Source organism: Macaca fascicularis, chromosome 7 (assembly GCF_037993035.2).
Source record: "Macaca fascicularis isolate 582-1 chromosome 7, T2T-MFA8v1.1".
Lineage (NCBI taxonomy): Eukaryota > Metazoa > Chordata > Mammalia > Primates > Cercopithecidae > Macaca > Macaca fascicularis.
The window spans coordinates 167,261,508-167,273,204 of NC_088381.1; the positions used below are offsets into that span (position 1 = coordinate 167,261,508).

Here is an 11,697-nt window from a genome sequence, read left to right on the forward strand (position 1 = left end):
TCATTACCGACACACTACAAACAAGTAGTAATATATGTATATTGTTCTGAGTGGCGTTAGAGCAAAAGTGTTGCGGTCCGCAGGGATTGATAAAGCACAAGAAAACAGCAGATATGCACTTGTAAATTTGTCTCATTTGTCTCTGAAGTTAAAGGTTATTCCCTTGTTCTGAATTTGTAATAAAAACATGCTAGCCCAGGGTTTGTGGAGAATGTTTGAATATTTAAATTGTGTATAATGATAGGCAATTATAGGGTAAAAAACTGGACCTTATGAATGGGGGGATCACCGTTTGGATCACCAAGTGTTTTCTTTTATCTTTAATGCATTTTGCAAGTAATTTCCCCCCAGTGGGGTCCAGAGACCATTAGCCAGTCCCACAACCACTAACCAGTAACTAACCGAGCTTCGGTTTGCCTGGGTAGATGGGCTCTTTTCCTTCTTTTTTCTTTTCCTTTCTTTTGTTAGTTTTATTTCCTTCGATATGCAGAGTACATCTCTCCAACCAAGGGCTGGCCTGGGGCTGGGGCTGGGGCTGGGGCTGGGGCTGGGGCTGGGGCTGGGGCTGGGGCTGAGGCTGAGGCTGAAACCGTGGCCTCTCTGTCCCCAGCAGGTCAGTTTGTCTTTCTGGGGAAGGACGAGGCTGGCCATAGGGAGAGGCCTGAGGCGCAGGGTGTGAATTTCCTCTGCCCCTTGCAATGGGCTCCCTTCTCCCCAACCCTCTCCCAGGAGGAGGGCCGGGGACTGGCGGGGAGCCCCAGCTGTGCCACCGGCTTGGGGCGGGGGATGGCGCTGCGGCTCCTGCGGCTGGAGCCCAGGTGCCCGCCTGGCCAAGTCCGCCGTCGGCCCAGGTTAACCAACTGCAGTGCTAGAGTAACTCCAGCCAGCTTGTCACCGAGCACAAAAGTCATCAGCCAGTGAATGTTCTTTTCTGCACCACAATTAAGACGAATCAATACGACGTGCCACAAATGGTATTTTACTCTCAATAAGAACTCGAGCTGAGTTTATTCAGAATATTTTAGCGCTTCCCCGGGGGATTTTGGGCCGACGCAGATGGCAAATAAAGTACTCAGCCTAAGGCTACAGCACATTATGGTAATTCTAATGTCAGATGTACTTTAATATACAGCTCTATTTAATCACCCCATTATTTCACATTTCCATATGAAAAACCTGCGGCACTTCAGCGGCGCTTTGCCTCTGCCACAGTGCCAAGCTTCCTCCAGCCGCTGCTGGCTGCCGGGACGTGGTCATCTCGCCAGGCACAGCCTGACAGTGCCGACGTTACCGGGTGCCCGGATGCGCAGCCGAGCTGCCTGGTGCCGCTAGAACATCAGAGGACTCTAAGATGCACCGAACGCCACCATGGGAGGTTATGGAAGGGAGAAGCTGCACGCACACTACATGCACACACACATGCAGGTTCACAAGAAAATGCAGGGGGCGGTGTGTGTCCACATAGCGCACACACACACCCACACACAAACACACACACAGTGTACAGGAGAGAAACTAATGTCAACAAGGAGTTACACCCACGCTCCTAACACAGCCCTCTCCAGACACCAACACCCCAGCACGGTGGCTACTGGGTCAGCAGCTAGATCCAATCACACCGCTGGCTCCAGCCTGTGGTCCTCAGCAGCTGTGCCCATTGGTTCTCCCAGGACTGCCCCCCACCCATGAGGGCAGGATAAAGGCATCATCGACACCAAGGGGCAGGAGGAGGCCAGGCTGGTGACAAAGCCAGAGGGGAGTGCACGAGGTAGAGTGGGGGATGAGAAGGGCTGGGAAACAGCTGCCCATACTGGGTGACCTGGAGCAAGGAGGCTCCCAAGACGACCCCTGTAGGGGACTAGGGGCACTAGGGAACCTGAAGCCTAGAGGTCCAGGCCCAGGGGAGGTGGAGTTCTGTGAATTCCAAGTGGCAGGAGCACCTCAAGGCTGGCTGGGCTGGCTGGCAGAAGCAGGAGTGTGGGCTAAGCCCAGGAAATTACTCTCAAGGCACTCCAAGGAAGCCCAGCACAGCACTTGCTGACAATCCAATTCTAGATTTCCCAAAGACAGGTTTTGCTGATGGATGCTGGCACCTGACCCTACTGGGTGTCCCAGTAATGAGCCAACATTTAAAGCCACATAACATGGAAACAGTTATAGCATATGTCTTTAAAACAAGGCACTTGGGCCGGGCACAGGTGCTCACACCTGTAATCCCAGCACTTTGGGAGGCTGAAGCAGGCGGATCACGAGGTCAGGAGATCAAGACCATCCTGGCTAATACAGGGAAACCCCGTCTCTACTAAAAGTACAAAAAAATAGGTGGGCGTGGTGGCATGCACTTGTAGTCCCCAGCTACCCGGGAGGCTGAGGCAGGAAAATTGCTTGAACCCAGGAAGTGGAGGCTGCAGTGAACCGAGATGGCACCACTGCACTCCAGCCTAGGCAACAGAGTGAGACTTCATCTCAAATAAAACAATAAAATAAAAATAAATAAAAAATAAAAAATAATATTTTTTAAAAAGGCACTTGCCTGTGCCTTTTTCCTTTTTTCTTTTTTTTTCTTTTTTTTTTTTGAGACGGAGTCTCGCTCTGTCACCCAGGCTGGACTGCAGTGGTGCAATCTCGGCTCACTGCAAGCTCCGCCTCCGGGGTTCACGCCATTCTCCTGCCTCAGCCTCCCGAGTAGCTGGGACTACAGGCTCCCACCACCACGCCCGGCTAATTTTTTGTATTTTTTAGTACAGATGGGGTCTCACCGTGTTAGCCAGGATGGTCTCTATCTCCTGAGCTCATGATCCACCCGCCTGGGCCTCCCAAAGTGCTGGGATTACAGGCGTGAGCCACCGCGCCCGGCCGTCTGTGCCTTTTTTTGTCTTGTTTTGTTGTTTTTTTAGCTAGGTCCCATTCCTAACAATGGGGAGAAAAATCTCTAAGGGAAGGAGGGAAGTGGAAGGAAGGAAAGGAGGGAGGAAGGGCAGTAAAACTGAGAAAGTTCCAACACACACTGCCAAAACCACTGGCAAATTTCTCAAAAGCATCCGTTCACGAATAAGGCTATCAGTAAGCTAATTCTAGAAAGAAGAGTTGTCCTAAAGCTCGGCATTGGGAAATATTTCAGAGAAAAACTGCATGAGTGTTTGAAGGTACAGATGTCTGACCTACCTGGCCATTCCAACTCCTACAGGTGCGACTGTGACAGACAGCTCACCACCTCCACTCCCACTGCCCGCTTCAGCCACACGGGGGGTCACCCTCCAATCAGGGTCATCCTGTTACTTCTTTTTAAAATATACTTTGGGGGTAAAATCTAACAATGGAAATTCAGTCCCAATTTTCAAGGCCGTTGATTCTACTCTTTTATTATTGATTATTCTTGAGCCTCAAAATAGATACAAATATTCCCCCAGGCTTTTTCTGGGTTGTTGTCAGTTAGAAAAAACAGGCTAGAACAGTGGTTCTCAACTGAGGGCTGTTTTGCCCCTCTAGGAAACCTGTGGCAATATTTGGAGATATTTGTGATTGTCAAGAGTGAGGGGCTTAGGCTTGGGGTGCTACTGGCATCTAGTGGGGAGAGGCCAGGGATGCCACTGCACATCTACAATGCACAGGACATCTCCCCAGCAAAGGATGAGCCAGTCCACATAGCAACTGTCCCAAAAGTGGGCAGCCCTGGGCCACACCCGTCAACTTAAACACTGGCTTCCTTGTGGGCACTGCCCCTAAATCTAAAGAAAATAGACTGAAAGAGAAAGTGGGGAGTCAGGAAGAGAGTGGGAAAGGGAGAAAGAGGTGGAGAGAACTGAAAAGACAGAGAGAAGAGGAGTGGCCCACACCATCTACTTCTGGCAATAAAGAAGCTGTGGAATCCCAGTCAATTTCATCATTGTAGAAATCATTTGAATTCCAGAGTTGCCTGAAGCTGAGAATCCAGGGCTCCTAGGGAACTCCGCGCCTTGTGAAGGGGGAAGGCAGCCTGAAATGGCAGAGGGGGCAGGGGGACTGCATTTGTCAGCAACCCCCTGCCTGCCCACAGCCCTCCACCAAAAAAAAAAAAAAAAAAAACTCCGAGTGACTTCCCTCCAGAGCTGGGCTTGGCCACTAAGGCAGGGATGTCAGGGGCTGCCCTAGATTTGGTGGCTCAGCTGTGAGCCCTGCAACGGCGGCTGCAGGAGATGAAAAACAAATATACTTCCTGAAGTCAAAGAGATAAAAATACAATTTCTGCTGCGTATGCCACTCTCTCATGCAGCAGCAACACTTATGTGGGGTGACGGGGGGAGGAGGATGACCACGCAAGCTTAAGTGATTTTTTTTTAAACACGATCCAGAGAGATTACATAAAAAGTACAATTAAGGGACGCTCAGAATCCCGAGGCCTTCAAGAACGTGCTGCCTCCAGAATATTTTTAGAACAATCACTGGAGTGATTCTTCTTAGTTGTAGAAACACTCCAAATCAGAAAGTCAATTTTTCCTCTATTTGCAGAAGTGAGCTGGCTCCACTGGACGGAATGCGTGTGTTTTGCTTGGCGGCTGTTCATAATACTGTCTTGGCAGCGTTTCCTTGGAGCGCACACGGTGAACCTGGCTCTCGCATACAGTAGCACTTTCATTTTAAGCGCCCCAGCCACGCTTCCCTAATAACAGCCTGGGAACTGCAAAACCCCTGTAAGCCCAGCCCTTTAAATGGGGAACAGAGCAGGGCTTTCGGGACCCCGCTCGCCACAATAGGGACTGTAAACTGGGGCTGGTGCTTTCAATCAAGAAACGTGGCTCTCGTTAGAAGGCGGAAAATAAAACAATGCCGGCACGTTCTGGGGACCACAGCATGCTACCTTTCGCCTTGTCCTCACCACACACACACAGGCCTAGCCCTGTGGCCTCCTCTACCCTCCTACTGTCCTGCCAGGTACCAGGTGTACCAGACCGGCTGAAATTTGGATGGGAAGGGACATGGCAACTTGGGAACCACACTGGGGTTGGGGCTGTGGGCCAGAAAGATCTGATTCTCCTGCTTCCTAGCCTTGGCTGAACATGAATGAGTGAGCTCAACTGTGAGCTCCAAGTTCCTTATCCATAAATGCGAGTGACATCTGTACTGAGGATGGTGGGAAGATTCCAGAGCATGCATGGAAGAGTCCTGTCTCTGGTCGGTGCTCAATAGAGAATGCTATTTAATGATCAAAATGTAAATGAGTGAATGAATGAATGAGTGAATGAGTGGATAAAAGAGTGAATGAATGAATGAGTGAATGAATGAATGAGTAAATTAGTGAATAAGTGAATAACTCAGTGAATGAATGAGTGAGTGAATGAATGAGTGGATAAAAGAGTGAATAAATGAGTGAGTGAATGAAGAAGTGAGTGAATTAGTGAATAAGTGAATAACTAAGTGAATGAATGAATGAGTGAATAAATTAGTGCAAGACAGCAGGATGGGGCTAAGAGGGGCTAAGATGAGATGCGACTGCTCATGAACAAACCCCCAAACCCCTCTCTGTCACCGATCAGCCACCGTGGTCAGTCATTGCCACCAAGGAGTCATCATTCAAAAGGGGCCTTCCAGGTACAATTTCAGCCCCTCCCTGGCATCAAGAAATGTAGTGATTTCAGCCTCTTAGAACTGGCTCATCACCACTCTCTCTGTTCACACACTCCTCTTTCTTTCTCTCTATGTTGTTTACAAAGGTTTCATTATGTTTTCAACTAATCAGAAAGGCCCCGCTAATACACAATTAACATGTGATTATAAAAAAAATTAAAATAGCTTCCAGAAGAAGGAAATGTAATTAAGTAGAGAATGCTTTTCAATAAGTGCTTGCTTTAACCCATTGTCAGAACACAGTCTACGTTCGTCCACAATGCCTGGAACAGATGCCAAGGGCAGAATGTTAAAAGGAAGTTAAAAAAAAAAAGGGACATTATCTTCTGGGGGAATAATAGCCATCAACTTGGCACAACATGCTGGAGAACTCAGATTCTGGCTGCAGAGGAGAGACCTTCCCCCAATCCTCTTACCTCTCTTTTCTGAAGAAAAAAAAAAATTTTACCTTCTAAAAAAATGAAATAAATGATTAAAGCCAAATCTAAGAGAGTAAGAATACATATAACTAAATAGAGAAACCAACAGCCAAACGCACACACTAACAAACTCCACTGCCAACAGAAGTTCTGGTCCAGACCATGAAAAGGGTTTGATAGCACTCCTTTTTAATCAAGTCTGTGATCATTTTGTTTCAAATTATTTCTGGCCAAATTTCAGAAGGGATCTGTCTTTTTAAAAACCCCAAATCTAAAATGCACTTGTAGACTCCTGTTTGAGAAGCAGGCTGACCAATCTGAAGGATTTTGTTATTTTTCCTCCTTCTCTGCAGCCTTCCCAAAGCAGTGCTCCAGCCAATGAGATCCAGCCATTTTATTGGCCCCATGCTTATCAATGTAAACGGGGGCACTGGGGGTTTCAATGGTTTCTGCCAGCCAATATGGCCCCAAAGCAAATGGCAAATTCAATGATTTTCCAAGGAATGGGAATGTTGTGAGAAACGTGCATGGCCCCGCACATGAATTCTTCCAAACATGATGGAGAAGTCGAAATATCAGGAAGCTCAGGGCAGGTGACAGGGCGACCACCTGGACACCTGTCCTCCCTCCTCATAGCCCCAACACAGAGCAAGTGCTGCTGGCCCTGGACTGTCCCCTAACAGCAGAAGTCACAGTCAGCAAACTGCCAAAGCCTTCCCTGGACTGCACTGACTTACAGAACACACCCAGGTCTGGTAAGATGGGCCCGCCAAGGAGCCAGTGCTCCTGGACAACATCCCTGGGGGTTGCAGGGCCAGGAAGAGGCCTGTAGGCATGGCCAAAGCTCTATCCTTCTAGGCTTCTGCCCTGTGGACTACTCAGAACCCCATCCAGTGTTGCCCATGCACCTTGAGCAAAGGACTGAATACTTCGGGTTTCTATTCCAAACCAGCCATGACTCGGCAGTTATTAGCTGGGCAACCCTGGAGAAGGTGCGTAACTTCTCTGAATCTGTCCTTTGGTGTGAAATGCCTTGTCTGCCAAATGGCCCCCAGAGGAAGCTAATATTTTCCCTGTCACTCAGGGGAGAAAGGTGAGATTCAACTGGGTTGTGTGGCTGGTCCTACAGGAAGTGAAGGAGCTGGGACCCAGGCTTGGATGACTTGGCTCAAAAGCAGTCTCAACCGTGCTTGGATGACTTGGCTCAAAAGCAGTCTCAACCGTGCAGCAGATGGCCTTCGATAATAGCAACCCCCGAGGATGCAGACAGGCCTGAACTACGGGGACCCGACCAGTAGGACCTTGGTCAGTCCTTACCAGGATCCCATCTTACCTCAGCTCTTAAGTGCAGAAGCCAAGGATCAGGAACAAAGTGCGTCTACCCAAGGCCATCCAGGCAACAAGGCAAGTCCAGCCAGCCTTCCCTTGCTCCTTCCACTAATAAGTCACCTTAGCACAGAGCCATCTCCCCCAGGTGCACAGATGGGAAAATGAAGGCTGCCCAGCAGGCAGAAAGGGCTTCCTGAGGTCGCACAGCCCAAGGATGAGGCTGGTGCAGGAACTCGAGCCTTCGGACTCCTTTTCTACCCAGATGATCAGGGGATTGAAAAGTACCTAAAGCGAGCCGAGATGCATTCTCAGGAAATGTACGGAGCGAACCACCTGGCTTCCCGACCTGTACTTTCAAGCCCCACTGTCAAATCCACCACAGACACCAACACAGTGGTCTACTCTGACCCAGGGCTCCTCTGAAAGAAAAGGAAGAGAAGTTGCCCAGGACTCTCCAGTATTCCCCACACCTTCTCTGTGGGGCTTCCCCAGCACTTCCATTTCGCAGGTGAGACCAGAATGCTGAAGGCGAATGGGGCACCCAGCATTCTATCCTTGCCCACACCACCACACACCACAGCCCCCAAGCCAGGAAAACTGCACTGGGCTTTGCACCCCCGAAACAATGGCTGGCCCTTGTTGAGCACTTGCTGAGTGCCTCAATGTATCTTCATGAACCCCCACAAGATTCGTATGCCTTGGAATCCACATGGAGGATCCAAGCTCAGAGAGGTAAAGCAACCCACCTGAGGTCACACAGCTTACATCCATCCCAGGGCCTGCAGCAGGGAAAGCGCTCAAAATAAAGCATAAGTAAGTTTCCTTGCGCTAACACCCCACCCCAAGGATGACAGGCCCCTACAGAGTGGGAGCCTCGTCCCAGTCATCCCTGTCACCCCTCACCACCCAACACCATCTGACACATAGTAGGTGCTCAGCCAACACCTGCTGGACTGAGCTGACACAGCCCTCCTGCCTGCTGCCCAGAAGATCCCTTAAAACTCTGCAGTCTGCACCCGCCCCTTGAGTCTGCGTGGCGCAGCAAGAACTGACAATTCTTCCTAGATAAATATCTGGAAAGAAGTCGGGAAACAATTAAAACTAGAAGCTAATAAATGATGAAGAAGCCCATGAGCCAAGTCCTGGCCCACTTCCCAGTCTTCATTCATGCATCAAAAAAAAACCCAGCGGTCTGAGGCTTCGAGAGGGCAGCTGGGTGGTGGGGCTGTCCGGCGTAATATAAATGGGAATTAGATGGGATCGAAGGTGCTCGTTGCATTCCCAACAGCGAACACCATCTCCCAACGCTGCCCCCCAGCCCGTGTCTCCCCAGCCCAAGCCCTCTTCTCGGGGAACACATGACAGATGATCTTGTAACCAGGCAACCAGGGGAGGAGGAAAGGTTCCAAAGTTCCTCTACACGAGCAAGGACAGCAGCGTTTTTATCCGAGTGGTGACTGGGGCACAGCACCGTGATACGTTCTGTGGACCTGAAAAAAACAGGGGCTGGGGGTGCACTAGCCACTCCTCCAACGTGAAGACCTCAGTGTCCTGACATCCTCCCCTTCCCCTCCTGAGCCAGGCCAGCCAGCCCATCTTTCAGGGAGACGGCTCCATGTCCCCGACTATCCTGGTCAAAGCTGTTCCCAGCGGGTTGAAAACCTAAAGGCCTAGGCCACAGCAGCTTTCACTTTGCAGCGGTTCACGTGCCCTGACCATTCCCTGTCTGCAGCTGTCTTCACAGATGCCCCCCAAGATTCCCCGGAGCTGAAGCCTCAGCAGTTCCACTGGTCAGCTGCACGCTGGATAGATGTTTGCCCACCATCAGAGAGGATACCTGTGTCCATAAGAGAGGGGACCTTGCAAACGGAACAGGAGCTCTGTGTGCAGTGAGTGTGCAAACCCATCCACTCAAAAAATCCAAATGCTTGCCAGGGCCACGTGACACACCTCAAACGCTGAACTTTTTCACATGAGCACCTCATAAGCCAGGCATTTTCTCAACCAAGGCTACACGGGATCCTCACCAGTTGGGATTATCACATGGTGATGTTGAGGCTCAGGGCTGGAAGGAGGAAAGGGAACATTTACCAAGAACTTTCCATGTTCCCGTTCCTTCCATGTTCGGAACCTGGCCCAAAGGTTTCGCATTCATAATCCCAGAGAGTTTATTCTCAGACTGGAAGCATACCCATTTTGTTACAGGGGAAGCAACTGAGGCCCAACACCAGACCAGAAGCTAAATGCATGCCTTTCCACTTCCCCAGCCAGCACCTTCTCGGGCTACACGACATCCCTTTGCTAACATTGTCTGTTTTTAGGGCACCGTCTAGGGATACAGTTGGCAGCAGTGGGTCAGAAGCAATGAGCAGATGAGTGAGAGGAGGACCCCAGGGCAGAAGGGGATGCCTACAGGGACCCAGTGTGTGCCAGGCACTGCCCTAGGGCTTAAAGACCGCCCTGGCCCCTCCCTTGCCAGTCAGCTGGAGTCAGTATGCAAAGCAAGGTCTCCCACTCTGGATTCAGGGCAGAGCTGTCATTTTATCTCTTTCTTTCCAATATCCATAGTACCCTTAATAAAGAAAATGAGTGAAGTTGGAAAATTGAAGATTGGAAAGAGAATTTTTTTTTTTCACGAGGCAAGCCTCCCGTTCATTCCTTTGGGTGTCAGAGGGTGGTGAGGGGTGCTCCAGGGAGGAAATGAAGCCCTTGCTGTGGGGAGGAGGATTCACCTCATATCTAATAAGGTTCTTCTGACAACGCCAAGATACACACCCCGCACGCACTCTTCCTCGCCGCGTGAATAGAATATGATTATTTCTAACGTCTCTATCTGAAAGGAAATGACCACAGCCAGAAACGAAGCAGACAGACGGCTGGAGCGGAGACTCAGAGACGGAAGCCATCAACTGGACAGCTGGGTGCGAGGGAGACCTCCTCACCAAGTGTCCCCCTTTCTGGGTCATGCACCCCCAGCCCCAGAAGAGGATAGCAGACTCTGCTGTGCAGGCCCCTGACTTCCAATTTGAAGCCGCAAGCCAGGTATGGAAATCAGAGCAATAAAGAGACGATGCCTCCCAGATGCACAGGACGCTGGCTGTGTCGGGAAGCTATCCATCACAGCTGGCTGACACGCGTGGGCTTAGTGTGTATCCCCCTGATCCATCGAAGGGCTGGATGGTTTTCTGGGAAGTGGGAGGAGGGGCTAATGAAACCACAAGGTTGGCAGAGACTGCCGATGCAGAGTGCCCAGCTAGAAACTTTTCTTTCCACTGAGCAAAAGTGACTGCAACTTTTGAGATCAATGTCACCGCACTGTCTGATTTTCAAGGAAAATTTTCTTCTTGTAGAAACCTTTACAGATTCAGACAAGGATATGGAAGGAAATATAATCCACCAAAATAACTTCTCTTAAAATGTCAATGTTTCCTTTCGGTCCCTTTCCTGTGGATTCAGATAGACAAGAACACACAGACGTCGAATAGCTGAGCTCTTGCTGTATACAGTTTTGATTTGTGCTTGACATTTTCCCACATCGCTAGAAGTGCCCTGACATCATTACTTTCAATTGCTGGGTAATGTACCATCGTATGGCTGGGACATGTTTATTTCACCACTCTCTTTTCCACGATTATAGGGACGCTGCAGGTGTGTGCGTATGAGCCTATGCATGTCCCTGGTTAGTCTTCAGGCTGTGGTCCTGGAAGTAGAAAACCTGGATCGAACGGTATGAAAGGTTTCGGAACACATTCTCAGCCATAGCCCCAGCCTTCCAAACAGAGTGCACCTTCCAAAGTGCACTGCTTTGCACTCAGCAGAACAGCCCCGTCTGGGCTAATCCTAACACACGAGAATACCTGTTCCACCCCTCCCCTGGTCAGCACAGCAAAAAACTTTCCACTTAATCAATAGTTTTAGAAAACCTTCAGTGACTGGGGCTGGCAGACTTCCGACTCTCTGCACTCCTCCAGGCTGACTAGGTCAGCCATCCCCAAGTGCACCCCAGCCCCGTGACACACCAGAGCATCTCGCTCAGACTCCCCGGACGCCACTTGCTCACCACTGAAGGACGCTTTGCGCGGGGCCATTGTCCACAAACAATCATTTTTTTAAAAAACAAACAGAAAGGAAGCATCACTGACACTTTTGCGATACTTGTCCGCTTCCTGAAAATGTGAGATAATGAATAAAAATGTTCATTACTGAATTATTCACTTTTCCTCCCTGATCCACGTCCTGGTAATTACCGTGACCAGCCTAATAAAAACTGCTACAAACCGAAGGTCAACTGGCAGTTAGAAGTGTTCATTTTCATTTCAATGTATTCATCTCTGGCTCCTAATGG

General features: G+C 49.8%; 1 protein-coding gene across 11 annotated transcripts in view; it reads right to left on the reverse strand.

Annotated features, from left to right (window-relative positions):
* BCL11B (BCL11 transcription factor B) overlaps nt 1-11,697 on the reverse strand; it is a 104,081-nt gene that overhangs the window by 18,790 nt on the left and 73,594 nt on the right. The gene's annotated exons all lie outside the window — the stretch shown is intronic.